This window comes from Hyaena hyaena, unplaced genomic scaffold (assembly GCF_003009895.1).
Source record: "Hyaena hyaena isolate Hyena2069 unplaced genomic scaffold, ASM300989v1 scaffold_2354, whole genome shotgun sequence".
Classification (NCBI taxonomy): Eukaryota; Metazoa; Chordata; class Mammalia; order Carnivora; family Hyaenidae; genus Hyaena; species Hyaena hyaena.
This window is the reverse complement of record NW_024082964.1, coordinates 14,760-40,363: the sequence shown is the minus strand read 5'-3', so window position 1 is coordinate 40,363 and position 25,604 is coordinate 14,760. Positions and strand designations below refer to the sequence as shown.

Below are 25,604 nucleotides of genomic sequence, written 5' to 3'. Positions count from 1 at the left end.
AATAATGGACAGATCATCTAGGCATAAAATCATAAACAATGGTCTTGAATGATACACTGGACCAGATGGACCTCATAGGTATATTCAGAACCTTTCATCCAAAAGCAGTAAAATATACATTCTTTTCTAGTACATATAGATCATTCTCTAAAATAGATCACATATTGGGTCACAAAACAATCCTCAATAAATATAAAAGAATTGAAATCATACCGTGCATATTTTCAGATGATAATACTATGAAACTTGAAATCAATCACAGAAAGCATTTTGAAGTCTCCTGATGCAGGGAGGTTAAAGAACATACTACTAAAAAATGAATGGGGTCGGGGGGATGCCTGGGTGGCTCAGTCCGTTAAGTGTCGGACTTTGGCTCAGGTCATGATCACATGGTTCATGGGTTTGAGCCCCGCGTCGGGCTCTGTGCTCATGGCTAGCTCAGAGCCTGGAACCTGCTTCAGATTCTGTATCTCCCTCTCTCTCTGATTCTCCCCTGCTCGCACTCACTCTCTCACTATCTCAGAAGTGAATAAATATTTTTAAAAAATGAATGAATGGGTCAACCAGGCAATTAAAGAAGAAATTAAAAATCGTATAGAATTTGGGCAACCTGGGTGGCTTAATCAGTTAACTGTCCAACTTTGGCTTAGGTCATAATCTCACAGTTTTTGAGTTCAGACCCCGTGTTGGGCTCTGTGCTGACAGCTCAGAACCTGTAGCCTGCTTCAGATTCTATGTCTCCCTCTCTTTCTGCCCCTCCCTTGCTCACACTCTTTCTCTCTCTCTCTTTCAAAAATAAATAAATATTTAAAAATGTATAGAAGCAAATGAAAATGAAAACATGACAGTCCATATCCTTTGGGATGCAGCAAAGGCAGTCTTAAGAGAAAAATGCATTACAATCCAAGCCTAAATGAAGAAACAAGAAAAATTCCAAATATAGAACCTAACTTCACACCTAAAGGAACCAGAAGCAGGGCAACAAAGAAATCCCAAAGCCAGGAGAAGAAGAGAAATAATAAATGTTAGAGCAGAGATAAACAATATAGAATTCAAAAAACAGTAGACTAGCTCAATGAATGTAAGAGCTGGGTTTTTGAAAGAACAAACACGATTGATAAACCCCTACCCAAACAGATAAAATAACGAATCAAAGAAGAGAGATCATAACCAACACTACAGAAATACAAAGTGTTATTGGAAAATTCTATAAAAAATTATATGCCAACAAGCTGGACAAAATGGATGAAATGGATAGACTCCTAGACGCCCACACACTACCAAAACAGGAAGAAACAGGAACAAATAGAAAAATTGAACAGACCCAAAAATAGTGAAGAAATTGAATCAGTTATTAAAAATCTCCCAACAAATAAGAGTCCTGGCCTAGATAGCTTCCCAGGGGTATTCTACCAGACATTTAAAGCAGAATTAATACCTATCCTTCTCAAGCTGTTGAGAGAGAGACAGAGAGAGAGAGAGAGAGAGAGAGAGAAATGGAAGGAAAGCTTCTAGGCTCTTCCTATGAAGCCAGAGATACTTACCAAACAAGACAGAGATTCCACTACAAAGGAGAATTACAGGCCAATATCCCTGATGAACATGGATACACAAATTCCCAACAAGATTCTAGCCAATCAAATTCAACAGTATATTAAAAGAATTAGTCACCATGATCAGGCGTGATGGATTCCTAAGCTGCAGGGCTGATTTGGTATTCACAAATGAATCAATGTGATACATCACACTAATAGAAAGGATAAGAACCATATGATCCTTTCAATAGATGCAGAAAAAAGCATTTGACAGAATACAGCATCCTTTCTTAATAAAAACCCTGAAGAAAGTTGGGAGAGATGGAACATACTTTAACATCATAAAAGGCATATATGAAAGGCCCATAGCTAATATCATCCTTAATGGGGAAAACTGAGAGCATTTCCCCCCGAGATTAGGATGTCCACTCTCACCACTTTTGTATAACATAGTGTTGAAAGTCCTAGCCTCAGCAATCAGACAACAAAATGAAATAAAAGGCATAAAAATTTGCAATGAAGAAGTCAAACTTTTACTTTAGCAGATAACATGATACTCTTCATGGAATACCTGAAAGACCCCAAAAAGCACTAGAACTGATTCAAGGATTCAACAAAGTTGTAGGATACAAAATCAATGTACAAAATTCAAGTACATTTCTATACACCAATAATGAAGCAATAGAAAGAGAAATCAAGAAATTGATCCCATTTACATTGTACCAAGAACTATAAAATACTTAGTAACAAACCTATCAAAAGATATTAAAAAATATATCTATATGCTGAAAACTATAGAAAAAATAAATTGAAGATACAAGGTACAGAAAAACATTTCATGCTGATGGCTTGGAAGTACAAATATTGTTAAAATGTCAATGTTACCCAGGGCAAGCTACACATTCAGTGTAATTCCAATCAAAATTATACTGGCATTCTTCTCAGAGCTAGAATAATCGAAAAATTTGTATGTAACTGCAAAAGACCCTGAAAAGCCAAAGTAATATTGAAAAAGAAAACCAAAGCTTAAGGCATCACAATCCCAGACTTCAGCTGCTACAACAAAGCTGTAATCAAGACAGTAAGGTATTGGCACAAAAACAGGCATATAGACCAATGGAATAGAACAAAACCCTGAATTGGACACACACATATTTGGCCAACTTATCTTTGAAAGCAGGAAAGAATATCCAGTGGAAAAAAGATAGTCTCTTTAGCAAATGCTGTAGGGAGAACTGGACAGCAAAATGCAGAAAAATGACATTGGACCACTTTCTTACACCATACACAAAAATAAGCTCAAAATGAATGAAAGACCTAAATGTGAGACAGAAAACCATCAAAGCCCTTGAGGAGAAAGCAAACAACAACCTCTTTGACCTCAACTGCAGCAACTTCTTAGTGGACATGTCTTCAAAGGCAAGGGAAATAAAAGCAAAATTGAACTATTGGGACTTCATCAAGATAAAAAAAATCTTCTGCACAGCAAAGGCAACCAACAGAATGGGAGAAGATATTTGCACATGTCATAGCAAATAAATGATTAGTATCCAAAATCTATAAAGAACTTACCAAACTCAACACCCAAAAAACAAATAATCCAGTGAAGAAATGGGCAGAAGACATGAATAGACACTTTTCCAAAGAAGACATCCAGATGACCAACAGACACATGAAAAGATGGTCAACATTTCTTATCATCAGGGAAATACTAATCAAAACCACACTGAGGTACTACCTCACACCAGTCAAATTGGCTAAAATTAACAACTCAGGAAACAACAGATGTTGGTGAGGATGTGGAGAAATGGGAACCTTCTCGCACTGTTGGTGGGATTGCAAACTGGTGCAGTCACTCCGAAAAACAGTATGGAGGTTTCTCAAAAAATTAAAAATAGAACTACCCTGTGACTCAGCAATAGCACCAACAGGAATTTATCCAAAGGATACCAAGAATGTTGATTAATAGGGGAACATGTACCCCAATGTTTATAACAGTGCTATCAACAATAGTCAAATTATGGAAGGGGCTCAAATGTCAAATGTCCACCAACTGATGAATGGATAAAGAAGATATGGTTTATATATACAATGGAATAGTACTGCAAATGAAATCTTGTCATTCACATCAACATGGATGGAGCTGGAGGGTAATATGCTAAGTGAAATAAGTCAGAGAAAGACATATGTTTTCACTCACATGTGGAATTTGAGAAAATTAACAGAAGACCATGAAGGAAGGGGAAAAGTAGTTTCAAACAGAAAGGGAGGTAACCCATAAAACAGTCTTAAATACAAAGAATAAACTGAGGATTGAAGGGAGGCAGGGAGAAGAGAATATGGGTGATAGGCATTGAAGAGGGCACTTGGGATGAGCACTGGGCGTTGTATGTAAGCAATGAATCCTGAGAATCTATGCCCCAAACCAAGAGCATACTGTATACACTGCATGTTAGCTACCTTTTCAATAAATTATATTTATAAAGAAAATATAAAATAAAATAAAATTTATCAAAAATTTCATCTCTACAAACACAAGACCTCATCACATTTTGTTCTTCATCACCCATTGTCAATCACCACAAGAAATCTAAGTCTCTCAGATTACCTCTCATCTAATGCACTCAAATCCCCATTTGGGTGCACCCTCCCACTTTATGACTCCATGTCTCTCCTCCTTAATCTTGAAATCTTTGCCTTATGCCTACTGAAGCTGACAATTGTCTGCAAAATTGGGTCTGGGTATATTCGCCCAAGATATCTTTGCATAGACATCTTTTCTGTAAGCACTTTTGCTGCAAACATTTTTGCCATACAATTAATTGCCTGTAAGACAATTTTATTATAAAATATTTAAAAAATACCTAGTTTACAGTGTGCTTTGAATTTGGTTTCATCAACTGGTTGATAGCTTGGTTTCTCTTCTCTATTGATGCAGTACCCCCTTTTTTATATTATATAAATCTTTGACATCATAATGTCCTATATATGACACAGAGTTTTGTAACCATATTCCCCATAGAACTTGGGAACATCTACCAACAGATATGTGACAATATGCCAAGAAAACAATAGTGTAAATGTCTTTCACAATGCCATACAAACTTCAGTTACAAATATACATCCTAGTATTTGGAAGCATATACCTCTCTTTCTATTTTTGTTTTATTATATTAAATTTTTATTTTAATTCCAATGCAGTTAACATACAGTGTTATATTAGTTTCATGTGTACAAAATAGTTATTCAATTACTCTTCTACACATTGCTCAGACTTATCATGATGAGTATACTCTTTAATCCCTATCACCTATTTCCTTTTTTTTAGTGTTTTTTTTTTTTTTTTTAATTTTTGAGAGAGAGTATGAGTGAGGAAGGAGCAGAGGGAGAGAGGGTGACAAAATCAGAAGCAGGCTCCAGGCTCCAAGCTGTCAGCACAGAGCCCGACACTGGGCTCGAACTCATGAACCATGAGATCATGACCTGAGCTGAAGTCAGACACTTAACTGACTGAGCCACCCAGGTGCTCTGATTCCATCACCTATTTCACTCATCCCCCACCCACCTCCCCTCTGGTAACCATCAGTTTTTTTTTTTCTTTTATTTATTGTTTATTTTTTAATATTTACTTATTTTTGAGAAACAGAGACAGAGCATGAGCAGGAGAAGGGCAGAAAGAGATGGAGACAGAGAATCCAAAGCAGGCTCCAGGCTTTGAGCTGTCAGCACAGAGCCTGATGAAGGGTTTGAACCCAGGAGCTGTGAGATCATGACCTTAGCCAAAGTCAGCTGCTTAGCCAACAGACCCACCCAGGCACCCCACTGTCAGTTTGTTTTCTGTTAATGTCTATTTCTTGGTTTCTTTCTCCTTTGTTTCTTAAATTCTACATATGAGTGAAATCATATACTATATGTCTTTCTCTGACTTAATTCACCTATCATTATATTCTGTAGCTCCATCTATGTTTTTGCAAATGGCTAGATTGATTTCATTATTTTTTATGGCTAAATAATAATCCATTGTGTATGTATATCACCCCTTCTTTAACCAATCATCTATTGATGGACACTTGGGCTCCTTCCATAATTTGGCTATTGCAAATAATGCTGCAATAAAAATAAGGATGCATATATCCTTTTCAATTAGTGTTTTTGTATTCTTTGGGTAATTATCCAGTAGTGTGATTACAGGATCATATGGTATTTCTATTATTAATTTTTGAGGAGTCTTCATACTGTTTTCCACAGTGACTACATCAGTTTGCATTCCCACCAATAATGCACCAGGGTTCCTTTTCCTCCACATCCTTTCACACGCTTGTTGTTTCTTGCTTTTTTTATTTTAGCCGTTCTAGCAAGCGTGAGGTAGTATCTCATTGCAATTTTGATTTTCATTTCCCAGATTATAAGTGATGTTGAGCATCTTTTTATGTATCCTTTATGACAATCTGTATGTCTTCTTGGGAGAAATGTATGTTCATATTTTCTGCCCATTTTAATCAGATTATTATTGTTTTTATTTTGGTGTTGTATTTGTTGTATAAGTTCTTCATATTTTTGCATACTAACCTTTTATTGGATATATAATATGCAAATATCTTCTTTCATTCAGCTGGTTGCCTTTTAATTTTGTTGATTTTTTCCTTCTCTGTGCAAAAGCTTTCTATCTTGATATAGTCTCAATAGTTTATTTTTGTTTTGTTTTCTTTGCCTCAGCAGACATATCTAGAAAAATGTTGCTATGACAAATGTCAAAGAGATTATTGCTTGTTCTCTATTCTAGGATTCTTAGGGTTTTAGATCTCACATTTAGGTCTTTAATCCACTTAGACTTTATTTTTTGTGTGTAGTGTAAGGAAGTAGTTCAGTTTTATTCTTTTGCATGTAGCTGTCCAGTTTTCCCAACACCATTTGTTGAGATTTTTTTTCCCATTGCATATTATTATATTTTTTGTTGAAGATTAATTGATCAGATAATTATGGTTTTTTTTTCTCAGCTTTTATCCTGTTCTATTGACCTATGTGTCTATTTTTATGCCAATACCTTACTGTTTTGATTACTGCAGCTTTGTAATAGAGCTTGAAATCTGAATTGTGATGTCTCTAGCTTTGTTTTTCTTTTTCAAGATTGTTTTGGCTATTTGGGGTCTTTTGTGATTCCATATAAAATTTAGGATTATTTGTTCTAGTTCTGTGAAAAATGTTGTTGGGATTTTGATAGAGATTGCATTAAATCTTCAGATTGCTTTTAAGTATCATGCACATTTAACAATATTTGTTCTTCCAAACCATGAGCATGGAATATCTTTCCATTTCTTTGGGTTGTCTTATATTACTTTCATCAGTGCTTTATAGTGTTCAGAGTATAGGTTTTCATCTCCTTGGTTAAGTTTTTTCTTGAGTATTGTATTCTTTTTGATGCAATTGTAAATGGGGTTGCTTTCATAATTGCTCTTTGTGCTGTTTCATTATTAGAGTATAGAAGTGCAACAGATTTCTGTACATTGCTTTTGTACCTTACAACCATAAAGGATTCATTTTTCAGTTCTAAGAGTTTTTGGTGGCATCTTTAGGGTTTTCTCTACCATAATGTCATTTGCAATAGTGAAAGTTTTACTTCTTTGCCATTCATTCCTTTTTCTTGTCTGATTGCTATGTATAGGAGGACTTCCTGTATTATAATCCATAAAAGTGGTGAGAGTGGATATCCTTGTCTTGTTCCTGATCTTAGGGGAAAGCCTGTCAGTTTTTCTTCATTGACTATGATATTAACTGTGGGTTTTTTGTATATGGCCTTTACTACGTGGAGGTATATTTCCTCTAAACTTACTTTGTTGAAGCTTTTTATCATGAATGGATGTTGTGCTTTGTCAAATGCTTTCTCTATACCTTTTGAAATAATTATATGCTTTTTATCCCTTATCTGATACCTCCGTTAATGAGGGAAGGTATGTCAGCTATAAAAGAAAAAAATCTGATAACAAATGAGGAGATAGATCAACAAAGAAAAAGAAAAAAATACAACATTACAAATGAAAGACTTCAAAGATAAGTGCATGGGTACAATCCACACAATAAAATTGGTGCAATATGGCTGTGAATACACACTATATATTTTGAATGTATTCAAATATTTTATATTTCCCAATAAAATCTTTTTAACTTTGCTATTTATTTTTCATGGTTCTTTATGTCCCTTTTTAATGAATGTCTCCTTTTATTTTTCATGATTTTTTCTTTTATACCAAAATCACCTTAAGGTGCTTAAGTTATGCAGCAACATTATTTGTGGCAAAAATGCTTGTAGCAAAGATCTTTATGGCCCAGATGCTTACAATGAGAATACCAGACACTAATTTTCACCTATTTTCTGAACTTCTGTTCTAAGTGCCTCCTTTGATCTCTTGATCTAACTGATTACTGGCTCTCCCCTGGAAACATGGCTTCTCCTTTTCTCAAAACTCTTAGTTACTTTCTCTGCACACTTATTTTATGATTGGACCAAAAATCAAAGTAAGTGTCCTCCTTGCTAGTTTCAAATAGTTTTTTTTTCTTTTTCCAGTAAACATTCTCAACATTGAGTCACATGTCAGCATACCATAGTACCCAATATTCCTGATTATTATTGTCACCTGTAGAATCCCCAAGTTAATTGCCCTCATTCAGTCAATATTTTAACTCCTAGATCTCTGTTTACTCTATAACACTACTATTATTTATGTATCTGAGTGATCTCAATATCCATTTATCTGTCCTTCCTTCTAATACTCTTAACTTCCCATTCCTTGACCTCATATCTTTCAATCTTCTATCTAACATTAGCCACCCATTGTCATAGTGGTAATATAGAATTGCAAATCACTTCAACTTATCCATTATTTCAGTATCAATATCTTTCTACTCTGATCCACAGAATAATGCAATTAAAATAATCCTTTGATTTCTCCTGACAACAATAACCTAAAATTCATTTATCTCACAACGTTTCACTAATTTTAACCATCTTCATTTCTACATTTTAATCTTTATCTAGCTTAAATTGTTTGTTAGAATGTTATAACCAGTTTTCTATATGTAGTTTCTAATCTAGTGTCTTCTATTTTCTTCCTAGTCTTTTGGGAAAACCCTAATGTTGATAAAAAGATTAATTAGTTTTACTTCAGATCTCTGGCCATTAATCTCAAGAGGGCCCTGGGGCACCTGGGTGGCTCAGTCACTTTAGCTTCTGACTTCGGCTCAGTTCATGATCTTTCAATTTTGAGTTAAAGCCCTGCATCGGGTTCTGTGCTGACAGCTCAGAGCCTGGAGCCTGCTTCAGATTCTGTCTCTCCCTGTCTCTCTCTTCCTCTCTCTTGTGCTCTCTCTCTCTCTCTCTCAAAAATAATAAACATTAATAAAAAAAAAAAAAGAGGTCCCTATAGGGTACCTGGGTGGCTCAGTTGGTTAAGGGTCCGACTTCGGCTCAGGTAATGATCACAGGGTTTGAGGGTTTGAGCCCCGCATCAGGTTCTGTGCTGAAAGCTCAGAGCCTGGAGCCTGTTCCAGATTCTGTATCTCCCTCTCTCCCTGGTCCTCCCTCACTCATGCTCTGTCTCTCTCTATCTCAAAAATAAATAAAACAAAAAAAAATTTTTAAAAGAGGGCCCTAAATGCTGCCCAGTAAGCATATTAGTGTTTCATAATCTCTTTAGTATCTTATTCTTCTAGAAGCGGTATACATTCTCCTCTCTCCCCAAGTTTGTTTAAGGACCTCCCACATTCTTCATTGTTTTGGGTAATCACTCTTTTACTTACTGGCATTCTTTTTTTTTTTTATTATTGAGGAAAAAATCCACTCCTCTGTAGCCAAGACTAGCCATATTCTCTTCCTTTCTTCCTATATCTACAGATAACCCATCTCTCCTCTTATTTAGGGCCATTCTGTATTCTTATTCATAGAACTATCTTCCCATGCATTTTTATTTCACTCTGGTAATTTAACCTCTAAATCTCCACATACACCCCTCAACTCTCTCTCTACGTTTTTCCCATTCAACTGTATCCTTTCCTTCAAACTTCAGATGGAGTTGTTTCATGTTAAAATACACACACATACACACACACACACACACACTTGGTTGACAATAACTTAAATGTTGCTTAACCCAAGGGTCAATTCTTAGTCCTCACTTTTCCTGATCACTTCATTACTGTTTTCTCTTCAAAATTTTCTTCATTTGACTTATATTTTTCAATTAAAACAATGTGGTTTTTATAACCCTTTTCTGTCCTGTGATGTCAGTGAAATATGTCAGAATAAACTCTTAATTCAAATAAACTACTTAATTCAAAATATGCCTCTTGGGGAAAATCTGTTCAATGTTTAGAAAAAGAAACTGAGAACTGAGGACAACATTCTTTCTAATACCAACATAAACAGAAAGAACAATATTTTAAAATAGGAAGGAAGAAGGGAAGGAAAGAAAGAAGGGAGAAGAGGGAGAAGGAAAGATATGATGGTGGAAGTAGAGAAGGAATACAAATAGAAATGATGGCTAAATATTAGGGTATTTTCTAATATGCTAATTCATTCTCCATCATAAATTATATGTTTACTTTTAGCATCGTCCAGCGGGTTTAGTGATGGAGAAAATGGGCTTTCATTTCACTTATTTGAAGTATACAACTTCAGTTTCTGAAACATTGATACCATGTATATGACATTGACATTTATATTACAGTATTCACAAGTCTTGGTGGCATATCTGTAAACAGCAGCACAAGCACATGGCAGAGAAGAGTTCAGCTAAAGCCAGGGATGAAGACCATGGCACATGAGTCATGCCACAAGAACTCTCAGGCCTAATGCATTAGGCTTTGTGTTGAAGTGTGTTTTCTCTAAGCTGTCCCAGAAAATTTTGGTAATTGTATGAATATTAATGCTCTCTGCTCTCTACCAGAAAGATAATGAGGCATGGTGAAATTAAATTAGAAACAGTAGAAGAGGTATTAAAACTAAAGATAAGAATGTTCTTTTCTTTGCTCAGAGTAGCTTTCACAATGTCCCATGAATTATGCTTGTAGGCAATTGTGAATAAGCAACCTGCAGTGTAGTTTGTTTAATTGCTGAACATTAATAACCATTATCTGGTATCATCTAAACACTGTGCAATGATCTTTAATGATTCCCATTTTAGTAAAAGGTGAAAGATTTATTCAATCTGAAGAGAAACCAGAGTATACCCATTTTGAATAAAGATGTATGTTAACTTATTAGCCTATTAGGTATATACGTTGTTTGACTTCAACAGTGGACCAATGAACTTCCATTTCTAAGGATTTTCAAAAATGTTATAATAAAAAGAGTTTATAGTTTTTAAATATAAAAATGAAGGTAGTTTTTTATCATGTGTATGGAATGGCATAATAATCATAATTATTTCCTTAATGTACTTTTACCATTGTAACAGCTTATTAGCCACCAAACATACACAGAATTGATTATTTTGTTCTATCTTCAGCAAGGATGGTGTATGAAAATCTAGACCATCCACAATACATTGTAAAATAATTGTAGCAGTACAGGGAGAGGGAAAAAGGCAAATAATTAGCTAAGGCAAGTAATAAGTAAATAAGTTATAGTTTCCTTAAGTTTTTCTGGGATCAATTTGTATTCTTAGCCAGCTGCTTTCTTACTTTTATTATCTTTTTCTTTTAAAAACATTTTTGGTTTTCTAAAAAAGTGGTATATATGTTTGGACTCATCTTTTTCAAATAAGAGTCACTCTTAAGTTCTAGTAAAAATAGTTTTTATCGTGTAGCGACTATTTTTATAAATGAGTTATGTTTTTTATTCTTATTTATTTATTTTTTAAAGTTTATCTATTTTGATAGAGACAGAGATAGCATGATTGGAGGAAGGGTAGAATGAGGTGGGTGCAGAGAATCCTAAGCAGGCTTTGTGCTGCCAGCACAGAGGCCAATGTGGGGCTCAAACCCAGGAAACCCTGAGATCATGACCTGAGCCAAAGCTAAGAGTCAGATGCTTAACCAATTGAGCCACCCAGGTACTCTGAGTTCTGTTCCTTTTATTAACTGCCCTCAGTTGAAATATTAAGGAAACTGAGGGGAAAGTGTTATTGTAGTTATACTCCGTAATACATTTCTCATTCAGACATGATCTTCCACAAACAACATAATCAAAAACAATATAAAAATCTCCTTGAAAAGCCAATTTATGTAAACAGAATTCTAGTAGGTTTTATGTGCCTCACATTTATGGAATTCTAAGGATACATGAAGTTTTCAGTATATAAAAATATCTTCAGAACACCTCAGATAACTGTCACTATCTTTTAGAATAAAGAACAATACATAATAAGTATCTCACTGGAAAATGAAGGATTAAGAAAGTTATAAAAATCAAGAAATGGGTATATTTCAGATATACAATACAAAATACATTCCTTATATTTTCTCATACATGTTGTAGAAACTTCTTAGATCTTAATGATGTTTAGGGTAAACTTGCTGAAATCACTTCTAAAACTTGCTAGAAAGACATTTTTTTGTTGATGCCTTGAAATTTAATCATTAAAAACCTAAAATATACTCAAATAGAATATTCCTACAATGCACTGTGAAAATTGTGGCATACCATGTTTTAGATCTTGTTAACTCTGATTCATAAGATGTGACATTTCTTATGCCATTTGCAAGGCAGTTAATTCATCCAGGAAATCTCATATTTTCTACACTTGAAAAGCTTTATTATTTAGTAATAAAAACTATTTTGAAGAGGTAGAAATAGCAAATGTATAATGTGATAAATATTAGATTATGTTATAAACTGTAAACTAACCTATTCTAGAATTCTGAAATATCAGTTTTTAGATCAGCAAGATGCAAAAAAACTACAATAAAATGTTAACTATCCACTAAACTTACTATATTTTAATGTAATTATAACAAAGTTTTAACAATGAAATCTAGCCTTTTCATTGTATGTACTTCGTTAATAGTGTTGTGGCAGAATTTTTGATATTAATATTAATAACACCTTGTGAGAAAGCTGTAAAGTATTTTCAATTATTACTCTTATTAGAGAAAAATTAAAATAAACTAAATATTCATTGGTGGAAACATCTAGTGTTATTTTTAAAAGATTAAATGTTATACCCTAAGCAGATCTGCATTGTAGGAAAACACATGATTCATATCTTTTTAGTACTTTTTGTGAAGTAAGCTTGTAGAAGATTCTAATGTAACTCATATTTGAGAAGAGTGAAAGATTTGTGTAGGATTCTGTAGAAAGCCAACAAATGTGAAAAAAAAAACTGTGAATGATAAAAATATAATTATATATTATCATATTTATAATTTTGTCAATACATTCAGAATTAGGCTATTCCCAAATTAAATCCATTTTATTTTTAATAATGTTTATTTATTTATTTTGAGAGAAAAGAGCATGCATGAGAAGGGGGGGGACAGAAAAGGGAGAGAGAATCCCAAGCAGGCTTTGCACTGTCAGCACAGAGCCTGATGTGAGGTTAGAACTCACAAACCAGGAGATTATAATTGGGCCTAAATAAAGAATCAGACGCTTAATCAACTGAGGCACCCAGGTAGCTCCAAATTCAAATCATCTTAAAAATTACTTTTGTCATTCTCCTTTCGAAATAATGATAATCTTGTAAACAAAACCATAGTATCATTAGATTTCACACTATTTTTAAGTGATTTAAATTTCTCCAGAAAATGGTATAAACATTTCAGAATCATTTCATTTCTCTGTAGACTAGAAACATTATAAGTGGTGACTGTTTATAAAATAGATATGAACAATAAAAATCCTACCAAGATGTTCTTCAGTAAGTGAATAGATAAACCTAATAAACTTCATTACATCAAGACAATGAAATATTGTTTAGCTCTAAAAAGAAATGAGCTATCAAGCCATGAAAAAGCACATGCAAAACTTGAATGCATATTGCCAAATGAAAGAAGCCAATCTGAAAAGGCTACCACTGTATCATTTTAACTATATGACATCCTAGAAAAGGTAGGAGACCATGACAAGTTTAGTAGTTGCTAGTGGTTGGGGCGATGGAAAAAAATAGAACACAGAGAATTTTTAGAGCAGCATCTAGATTGAACTCCAATTTAAATAGTGGTTTTGAATGATTATGAGGTGTTGTTGTAGGTTCACTGATTATAACAAATGTACTGCTCTGGTGGACGATGTTGATAATGGGAAGAGGCTATGCATTTCTGGGGAAAGGAAGTATATGGGAAATATCTGTAGCTTCCCCTTAATTTTGCTGTCAACTTTAAACTTAAAAAACTTAAAACTTAAGCTTTAAAACTTAAAAAATACTTAATTTTTGAAAATTCCTATAAATAATTATTGATGCAACTGACAGGAGGAATGAGTTATCCCAAATAAACAGTGCAATATTCTCATTCAACTATTAAAATCACCATGAAACATGTGTTGTAGATCCTCTATAACTCATATCATCTTCACATTTTTATAAATCATCTGCTAGTACTCCCAGACACTTCTTTGATGTACAGTATACTCTTAAATATTAAGGAGACTTATAAATTGGTTTATGGAGCAAAAAAATCTATGCAGCAAGCATGAAATAACGTTGCTGGCAGCTCAAAAAAAAATCAAAGAGAAGACTTTAGTGTTCTGTTTTAGTAAAACAGAATAGATGACTTAATCAATAAATTCCAGTAGGACTCTTCTCAAAAAGAAAACAAAAATGTTAGGAGAAAGACAATGATTTCCAAGTGAGCATGTGCTATAGTTAGGAGGGTTAGTTGGAAACAGTTTTAGCATTTGTGAGCAAAAGAGGGAGACACATGAGGAAGTAGAATAAAGAGGAGAGAGTAAGCGAGGGGTAACAGTGAGAAAGACAGAAAATTAAGGAGCAGATGAGACACTTTAGTGGCAGCAAAGTATAAATGGGCTTGAGGGGGATATATTTCAAGAGGAATTTAACAAATTTGATTACTTCGTGTTTTCTTTCCAAAGTCCCACTACTTTTTGCACTTAAAAAAATAAGCATCAGATTTATCTTTTTTTACTGTAATACTATCCTAGGAAAATCCCAATTTGCTGTAATACATTGTGAGAGTTGTTTGTTTGTTTGTTTGTTTTAGTTTAAAGTACAATAAATTCCTAGGGGTACACTTTGGATTGAATTGTTCCTTGAATTTGAGGAAATAATCTTCTCCCTCTCTGACTGCATTATTATTAGACTTCTGGCTTAAAGCCTTGTCATGAGTCATCCTAGGCTCTAAAACCATAGGAAGCCAGTAAGGTACAGTTGTGGTATGGAAGAGAGTCTGAGACGTAGTGCTACTATGAAAATTAAATCTTGGTATTTCTAGGAAAGGTGATGAAATTGATGACGTGGGATAAAAACCACCATGAACTCGCAACCACAAAATTAATTTTTATCCCATAAACATCTGTTGTATTAAGAAATTTAAGGTATTTTAGGGGCACCTGAGTGGCTGAGTCAGTTAAGCATCCAGCTCCAGCTCGGGTCATTATCTCAAGGCTCATGAATTCATCCCCACATCTAGCTCTGTGCTGACAGTGCAGAGCCTGGAAACTGCTTTAGGGTCTGTGTCTCCCTCTCTCTCTCTGCTCCTCCCCACTCTCACTCTTTTCCTCAAAAATAACCAAATATTTTAAAAATGAAATTTAAAGTACTTTTGAATATATGAAATCAAAATTATTCTAGGTTCCTGCTGTAGTAAACATGCTTCACTCCTCTGACGAATTAGATTTTACAGTGGGATTTAAATTTAACATACTTTAGAAATTCTGGTTTTGGCCATTTGTCATCAGAAATGGGGAAAACTAATGAGATACCTGGAGCACAATGCCAAGGATTAGGAGATGAAATATCTACACAAGGAAGCCCAAACATTTTGGCCAAGAGACACGAACTTGTGGAATACATACGATGGCAGGATAGCTAGACTAGATATGTCATAGTAAAATTTTTAATTCTCCTTGGACTCTGATGGGTGAAAGTTTATAAGGGTTCTTCTAGAAGTGTAGTCCTGACCACACCTCAATCAGATTTCTGGCCTCAAAACATATGAAAGAATAAATTCCTGCTTTTTAAGCCACCAAATCTGTGGTAATTTGATATGGCAGTACCTGACAAATGCTTAATAAGAATTCTAAAAGAAAGAACAGAAAAAACAATAATCATGAAAATTCTTTTTGAGAATTTTCCAGATTGATGAAAGACAAATTGAAGAAGTGTAATTTCTGATCAAGAAAAGCAAAAATTAATCCATGTCTAAATCCATGACAGAATAACTAGACATCACCACAAACAAACCAAATGTCCTAAGCACAATAACCACTGTGATTTCATAACACACTTCCAAGCAAATAGTAGGTCATAAGAAAATCCAGGGAGATATATAAAAACTATTTTAAAATGAATTATAAGTAAACTAAGACATCCAAATTGTGGAACACGGATAAAACCATTCTTTCTTACAGGGAAATCTCCAGTTTAAAAAAGCTTATATTAGAAAGGCAGAAAAATCTAGAAACAGTGGTGTAACTGTTCAATTTATGAAGCTAAGAAAAAAATAGCAAAATAAATCCCAGGCAAATAAAATTAAAATAGTAAAGGTTAAGATTGAAAAGTCGGTGATATAGAACAGACAGTGGAGAAAATGAAGCAATACAAAATCTGCCTCTAGAAAAGCTGAGCAACGTTGATAAATCTTACAGTAATCAGAAACACAGAGAGAGAACACACCTGCCCGCAGTAGGCATGAAAAATAAATTTTTCTGCAGATTTTATTCACATAGAAAGAAAATGTTACCAGAATGTTATAAAGGGAATTATGCCAATAAATTAGATAGTTTTCATCTTGAAAATTAGAATGGACAAAACTAACCTATAATTAATAAAAATACAAAGAATGTTTGTAAACTATATTGAATTTATTCCCAAAGTCTTCCCCTAAAGAAATTCAACACATCATTAATTTCATTAGTAAATTACAGTTGTAATCAATGTAAAGAAGAAATGACACCAATCTTACTTTTCCAACTAAAGGAAGCAAACATTCCTAAATGTTAAGACCAATGTAATCTTTATAAAACACGTAACAAAAACTTGTCAAAAAATATGAAATAACCTATAAATACAGAACAACAAAATATTAAATAGACCCTAGCAATACATAAAATGCACACTATATGATGGCCAATAGAAGTATATTCCAGACATTCAAGTATAGTTTAAAGAAAAAGAGTGCCAAAAAGACATAAGAAAATAGAAAAAAAGAAAAAAAGGTCTACATTTACCAATATACTTAATTAATGGTAGAATATTCAAATAGTGTAACCCTTGATTTGAAAATAACACCAGGATATCTGCTCTTCCTATTTCTGTTCAACACTCTATTGGATACATGAACCAGAGATTTAAGGAAGTATGGAAAGGAGTGAATAAAACTGTCTATATTCCTAGATGACATGATTTTTTTTTTACAGAAAAAATCCTAAGCTATCTATAAAACAAAAAACTAGAACAGAATGTTAATTTAGCAAAGCTATAAGATTCCATACAAAACTATTGCAATTTTTATATACACTTGGCAAGCAAATCAAATATGAAACTTATGAGAAGACTTTTATTTACAAAAAAGTTTTTTATGGTACCACCCGTCTTTCGCTGGGGTGACAACTTGGTGTAACATCTCTTCCTCTTTTTAAATTATGGGATGCGAAAACACACTGCATTAAAACATTTACAAGGCTTATACAGGTTTAGTTCTCATGTAGGGATTAGCAAAGCAAGATCATTTCCTGGAAGAGAGGCATGAGCCACCAGCAAAAGGGCTCTCTGACAGTGTCAGATGCAAGGGAATGGTTATAGCATTGGACTGCAATAAACATATGTGTAGTGTAAGAGTTCTACTGATCCCACCCAGTCAGTGCTGTTGACTTGACAAATGTTTAACAGTTTAGCCAAAAGTCATTATGCTGCCGGTGACTTAATTGTATTCTTCACAGCATCAAAAATATAAGAAAGAATTAACAGAGGATATATAATACTGATACACTGAAATGTATAAATTTTTGCTAAACAAAGTCTTGAAAGACCTACATAAGTGAGAAAAAAAACCATGGTTATGTAAACGGGGACTAAATTCTTAAGATGACAGTTTTCCAAAATAGTTCTACAGATTCGATGAAATGTTTTATAATTATGGTTGGCATTTTTTGGGAAAACTAATAAACAATATAAAATGTATATAAAAATGTAAATGACCTAGATTATCTAATGCAATCTTGAAAAAGAACAAAGTTAGAATCCCAGTATCTGATTATAAACTTAACAATAGTTAAGACAGAGGGAGTTTTTTGAATAAGGATTTAAAAAATAGGTAATTAGAATAGAACACAAAAGTAGACCCAGCCTTATACAATCATTTCAATAAGAATGATTAAAACAGGGGAGCCTGGGTGGCTTAGTCGGTTAAGCGTCCGACTTTCGCTTGGGTCATGATCTCGCGGTTCGTGGGTTCGGGCCCCGCGTCGGGCTCTGTGCTGACTGCCAGCTCAGAGTCTGGAGCCTGTTTCAGTCTGTGAGTCTCTCTCTCTCTGACCCTCCCCTGCTCACGCTGTCTCTCTCTCTCCTAGAAATAAATAAAACATAAAAAAACAAAACAAAACAAATAAAATTATCTTATGTTTTTTCAACTCCTTGGCAGCTTGATTTAACTTTCTTCTTATTTTATGCATTACAGTGATTTTTATCTCTAGCTAAAGTTAAAAAAAATCAGGAGTCTCTGAGTGGCTCAGTCAGTTAAACATTGGACTCTTGATTTCAGTTCAGATCATGATCTCATGGTTCATGAGTTCAAGTTCCACATGAGACTCTGCACTGACAGCACAGAACCTGCTTTGGATTCTCTCTAACCTTCTCCCTTTGCCTCTCCAACATGCGCGCTCTCTCTCCCTCTCTTAAAATAAATGAATAAACTTTTTTTAAAAAATCAGGGTTATACTTCAGGGTAGTGTCTGAAACTTTTTTAAAGTGATGACTCTTATAGTATTTGAAGGTAGATTTATTTATTGTAAGAAATTTTTGAATTATGTTGCTTATTAACTAAAGTTTTTTATTTTTCTTCCCTCCTCACCATCAGTCTTTGTGGCTTAAACTCCTTTTCCTACTTACACATGGCCCTCTCCTGCAGAGGCATTAGCCTGGTTCCTGAATAACAGCTCTATTATAAGGAAAAAATAATTATGATTTACACATATAGTAATTTCTGTACATTAGTTTCTTCAGTTTGATTTGATATTTCTGAAGTCCTACACTGCAGTCAAATCCCTAAGTTCTGTCAGAAGATCATAGAGGTGGCTGAATTTCAATAACCTGTATATATTTTTTTCACTTAAATTTCCTATGTCAATTCTAGCTAGAATTTCTGTTTCTGAGGCCTTGAATACCTTTCTTGCTCTTTTTTTTCATTGTTTTTAAAAATTGACCTATAGTTAACATACAGTGGTATGTTAATTTCAGGTGTACAATATAGTCATTCAACAATTCTATACATTACTCAGTGCTAATTACAATAAGAATACTCTTAATTCCCTTTATCTATTTCACCTATCCTTCTACTACCTCTCCTCTGGCAAACCCTCTTTTGTAGTCTGTATTTAAAAGTCTGTTCTCTTGTTTGTTTAATTTTTTGTTTGTTTATTTGTTTATTTCTTAAATTCCACTTATGAATGAAAACATATGACATTTATCTTTCTTTGTCTGACATATTTCATTTAGCATTATACCCTCTAGGTCTATCCATGTTGCAAATGGCAAGATCTCTTTTTTGGGTTACTTCCAAACCTGACAGTGTATGTATCTTTTCAAATCTGTCTTTTCATTTTCTTTGGGTAAATACACCGTAGATTACATTGCCAGATCACATATTTCTATATTTAATTTTTTGAGGAACCTCCATACTGTCAGTGGCTACATCTGTTTGCATTCCCACCAAGAGAGGATGAGGTTTCCTTTTTCTCCATATACTTGCCAATACTTGTTGTTTCTTATCTTTTTGGTTTTAGTCATTCTGATGGTGTCAGGTGATATCTCATTATATGTTGATTTGCATTTCCTTCATGATTAGTGAATGAACATTTTTTCATGCACCTGTTGGCCATCTGTATGTCTTCTTTGGAAAAATGTCTATTCATAGCGTCTGCCCATTTCTAAATCAGATTATTTAAATTTTTGGTGTTAATTTTTTTTTGTATATTTTGTAGATTAACCCTTGCAAATACATCATTTGCAAGTAATCTTTTTCCATTTAGTATGTTGTCTTGTTGGCTTTGGGTGTTATTTATTTTTTCTTTTTCTAGCTCTCTTTAGGTGTAAGTTTAGATTATTTTTCTTGTTTCTTGAGATAAGCTGTATTCCCATAAATTTCTCTCTTTGAACAGCTTTTGCTGTATCCCAAAGATTTTGGACGGTTCTATTCTTATTTTCATTTGTTTCCCCATGTATTTTCAAAATTTCCTTTTGATTTCTTGGTTGACCCATTTGGTTTTTAGTAGTATGTTATTTAGTTACTAAGTATTTGCATTCTTTCCAGATTTTTTTTCACATGATTGATTTCTAGTTTTATGCCATTGTCATTTGGAAAGAGGTGTGAGATGATATCAATTGTTGAATTTGTGGACATTTGTTTTGTGGTCAAGGATGTGATCTATACTGGAGAATATTCCATGTGCACTTGAAAAGAATGTATATTCCACTGTTGACAGAATGTTCTGTATATATATTTTGGTCCATCGGGTTTAATGTGTCACTCAGTGTCACTGTTTCCTTGTTGATTTTCTTTTTTTTTTTAAATGTTTTATTTATTTCTGAGAGAGAGAGAGAGACAGCGTGAGCAGAGGAGGGTCAGAGAGAGAGGGAGACACAGAATCTGAAACAGCTCCAGGCTCTGAGCTGGCTGTCAGCACAGAGCCCAATGTAGGGCTCGAACCCACAAACTGTGAGATCATGACCTGAGCCCAAGTCGGACTCTTAACCAACTGAGCCACCCAGGCGCCCCTCCTTGTTGATTTTCTGACTGGATGATCTATTCATTGATGTAAGAGAGGTGTTAAAGTTTCTTACTATTATTGTATTACTTTCAGTTTCTTTATGTCTGTTAACAGTTGCTTTTAGGTGCTCTGATATGCTAATAACAAGTTTATCTGTCCAACTCATCTGCAAATCTTTAGAAATGTCTTCCAATGATGCAAAAGAGCCACCACAACTAGAAACAGAACATTATAAAAAGCTAAGTACTTTACTTTTGGAAAGGGATTTTTAAAAATTATAACATCAGGGGAAAAACTAACAAAATTGAACATAGAGCACAAGATAAAAAGCACTAAGTATTTTATAAATAATTAGGAACAATTTTAAATGTCATTTGTATCCCAGATGCCTGGAGATGTGAGAGTCATCAAGACAAACAAAAAATATAAAAAAGATAATCAGACTTTATGCTTGCCACTACTTCGAAGAGTGATATTTTCTGTGATCTAATAAAAACCAAGTGATTGTAAAAACTAACATTAGTGTTATTATTTGTAACAAGAGCAAAATGAAACAGACTAGTTCTGTGCAGTTAGAATTTTGAAATTGCCATTTACTATGTTGAATACAATTTAAGCAGAATTTGATTGGACAAAGAGACATTGTATTAGGATTTGGACAGGCTTAAGTTGAGATGTTTATTAGATACCAAAATGCAAATCTAGTAGCACTTTGATCAATGTGTCTGGAATTCAAGGGAAAAGTTCAGTAAAAATACAGTCTAGAATTTTTAATTTATGGATAGTGTTTAAAGCCTTGAGATTGGATAAGATATACAAGAGGAGAGGGCCTAGAGTTGTGCTCTAAGACATTCTAACATTAAGAGGTCATGGATATGAGGAGAATCTAGGAAAGAAAATGGAAGAACTAACCAGTAGGGTAGGAAAAACATATAATATCCTGGAAACAAGGAAAAATGTACGGTTTCAGGAAGGAATGTGTGGCTACTTTATCAACTATTGTTTGTAGGTGAAATTATGTGAGGAGTGAGAATTATCCATTAGATGTAATAATTCCCAGGTGATTGTTTTCCTTGATAAAATTTCATTCAATCAACTTCTTTGTAAAAATGGCTCATTGGGGTGGTTCTAGAAAGGAGAAAAAAAGTAGAAGAAAAATAATTATGGACTTTCCTTTCAAAGATTTTATTGTGAAGAAATACAGAGGGATAGCTTATATGCTAAAAGAGACTTTGCAATTGATGTAGTTGGATTTTTGTTTTAAGGTAGATAAATTTAGCTTAATGATGATGTAGATAATGAAGCAAACTGCTGAAACAATGCCTGTGCAGTGTTTATCATAATTCCTGCTCATCTATTCACAAATCTTAGGAATTTGGTTATAGTATTGTTTTGTAAGTGTAAAGTTCTGGAAAGTTTAAAGATGGATAAAACTGGTCCTTTGAAAAATAAAAACTTCCCTAACATGATACAAAATGGAAAAATCATAGAGTTGAGAGAATAGAAAGAATGTGCCATTGGTTTAGAAAAATCAAAAAAAACAGGGTGCCTGGGGGGTTCAGTTAGTTAAGCGTGAGCTTTAGCTCAAGTCATGATCTCATGATTCTTGAGTTTAAGCTCTGTGTCAAGCTCTGTCTGTGCTGACAGCTTGGAGCCTAGAGCCTGCTTTGGATTCAGTGTCTCCCTCTCTCTCCACCACGCCTCCCCTCCCCTGACTTGTATTCTGTCTCTTTCTCAAAAACAAACAAACAAAACAAAACACTTAAAACTTTTTTTTAAGAAAGAAAGTCAAAAAAGATAGTTCTCTGTGTGTATGTGTATGTCTGTGCATGTGTGCATGCATGTGTGCGCTTGTGTGTGTGGGTGTAACAGAGACTAAAGCATGTGACCCGGTGTCATTAGTAATTAACATCAGAATGGTGACTATCAATAAATGTAGTCTGCACAATTAGATATACAGTTGAATATAACTGAAATTAACTCACTGCCTTGTATAATATTTTAAAAAAGAAAACTACTAGTAAAATTAAAATTTTCAGATGTTTAAAATTTTGCATAATTTAAAATGTAAATTTTTGCTTGGTACACAATTTCATTATATTATTTTTAATGCATATTTCCTTGACGCTTAGGGGAATTCTGTATCCTCTATGTTTTATAATTTTTGAGTTTCTTGAGACTTCTTTGTTGGCCATATCGATTGTAGCTGCGTTTTGTTTCCTATAATATATAGCTTGTCTTTTTACTTTATTTAAACTCTTGCAGATGTATTTATTTTAATGTGGCCAAATTAATTAATTTCACTATGTACTTTATACTTTTTGACTCTTGTTTAAGAAATCACATGCTGGTCTGCGTTGGTGTTATAGTGGTGAGCATAGCTGCCTTCTAAGAAATCACATGCTGTCAGAGCGCCTAGTTAGCTCAGTGGGTTAAGTGTCTGACTCTTGGTATCTGTTCAGGTCATGATTTCACTGTTCATGGGATTGAGCCCCACGTCAGTGTGGAGCTTGCTTGGGGTTCTCTCTCTCCCTCTCTCTCAGTCCCTTCCCTACTCACTCTCTTTCTCTCAAAATAAAAGTAAACTTTAAAGAAAGAAAACAAAAGAAAGAAAGAAAGAAAGAAAGAAAGAAAGAAAGAAAGAAAGAAAGAAAGAAAAAAATCACATGCTATATAACTTCCTGAAGGTATCTCAATCTATGTTTTTAATGTTTTATTTATTTCTGAGAGAGAGAGAGAGACAACGTGAGCAGGGGAGGGTCAGAGAGAGAGGGAGACACAGAATCTGAAACAGGCTCAAGGCTCTGGACGCTTAACCAACTGAGCCACCCTGGCACCCCTGATTTTACCTCTCTAATGGAAAGCTTTGACTACTACCTAATTTCAACCTTTAAATTAATTAATTCACTTTAATTATGTCTAAAAATTATGTGACTAAACATAGTCTAAACAGTGACTAAAAATGATGTCACTGACATCATTTGTGACATCATTGTTTAAACTTTTCAAATAAATGCAAATTTTATGAAAAAGAGCAGAATGTTGGAAACTGAATATTTTTGAAGGTAGCAAAGATGTAATCATAATAACAATGATTCTAACCATGATTTAAATTTGGAAGAAATATTTTAAATAATTGAGACTGAAGTAAAGACATTACATGTATGCATATGAAGTGAATTTGAAGAAGTCATTGCTCTTAGTGAAGATTAACTCTCATGTATTAAAGTTCCAAAGAATATCTGCAAAAAATTAAAATAATTATTTTTTTGTCTACCATGTCAGATTGTGATTCACAATTTAATCATCAGCACCATTTTATATTTTAATATTTATTTTTAATAGGTGTTACTCTAAGATTATTGCAATGTAATACTAGTTTGATAATCAAATGTATTAATCAAAATTATAAATATGGTAAATAAGGATAATATAGGTGTACAGCTGGCAGTTCATTTGATGGTTTTCAATAAGGTGACTACAGTTAAAAGCAATGAACCAATTTCAACATCTATAGGGCAGAGATTTTTTCTGATAAATGGGGGAGGGGTGTAAAACATAAGGTAAAACAGATATCCATTCTTGTGAGCTAATATTGAAGATAGTACCATCTTCTATTGCAATCATCCCAAATTCTAAAACGTGAATTTCTTTCTTACTATTTACTTTAATCTGAAAATCCAAGATTTTGTCCCAAAGTTTAGTAAGTCCTCAAACTAACTCCTTATTTTTTTGGCTCTTCAGTCCTTTAAAAATTTATATACATTTTGCTGACTGTATATATTTGGGATATTTATTTAGAATAATTTAATATACTTGGAATATTACAAAAATACTTACATTTAATATATTTGGAATGTTACAAAAATACTTACATATACATATGTCTAGATAATGTGTTCTTCTTGCCCACAGAACTATGACACTGTCATTTCTAACTATCTATATGTTTAGTTCTAGCTAAAATAATAGATGCCAGGGAAGACTATTTTTTGATTCATGGTCAGTGCTGAAGTTTGCAAAACCTGGCAATGTGACTGCCTATTAAGCCCCAGGTCAGCTCAAAGCCTGAGTTGAACAAAGCTACCTCCTCTGTTTGTTGCACAGCAGGCCAATCCATGTAATATCTTTGCTACTTACAGTTTAGTTGGTTTGTTGAAGTTCTGTCTGGAACAAGCTTTGAAAACTTGCCTTCACTTGCTGATTTATATCCTCACTTGGTTCAAAGAGGTGATTGGTGTCTATGGCATAGGCAGTACAAATTTATCCACAGAATCAGAATTGTCAATATGTTTGAGTGAAATATTTTGTTTGAACCAGTAAGAGCTTTAGAAGGTAGGTGTGTTGGTATATTGATTCATACATACATGCTGTCTGTTACAATGTATCTCTTGTATTCTCTGCCTACATTGTTCATTTGTTCTGTAAATAAGAGAGGTCAGAAATATGCATTCTTATTTCATTTATCAGAATTGAAATGAATTCCAGTAGCTGGAGACTTCAGCACTGCTGTCAATTGTTGGATCAGAAAGTTTCCTTTGTGATGTAGACAGATCATATAACCTCTTTACTCAGGTTCTCAATCTGCAAAATGGATGAAATATAATGTTAATATTAAAGAACAATATATTTTAAATGGCAGGCATAGAATTCTGATTCATTTTATCTCATGATTTCATCCACTTTCGTAGTTTCATAATCTGATTATAGCTATGTAGTAATAATATGTTTGAATGTACTCACTCCAAAAGTAAAAATTTGGAATTGCAAAAAGGACACTTAAAATGATTAATGGAAGGTGATTATTCACCTACAGGAGCTAGCTATACAATATTTGGAAATTATTTTTATTGGTGCTTTTAGGATATTAATTGGCTTACAAAATTAAATTTGTATAAAGTATGAAAATTTTTATTAAAATAGGTACAAACAGGGGCGCCTGGGTGGCTTAGTCGGTTAAGCATCCGACTTTC

At 33.7% G+C, this 25,604-nt stretch overlaps 1 long non-coding RNA gene across 2 annotated transcripts in view; it reads right to left on the bottom strand.

Annotated features, from left to right (window-relative positions):
• Positions 1 to 25,210, bottom strand: part of LOC120227438 — a 34,168-nt gene extending 8,958 nt beyond the window's left edge. For both annotated transcript variants that reach the window (XR_005527257.1, XR_005527256.1), the window contains exon 1: positions 24,772 to 25,210. This is a non-coding gene — a long non-coding RNA (uncharacterized LOC120227438). The remainder of the gene's footprint in view (positions 1 to 24,771) is intronic.
• Positions 25,211 to 25,604: the final 394 nt, after the last annotated feature.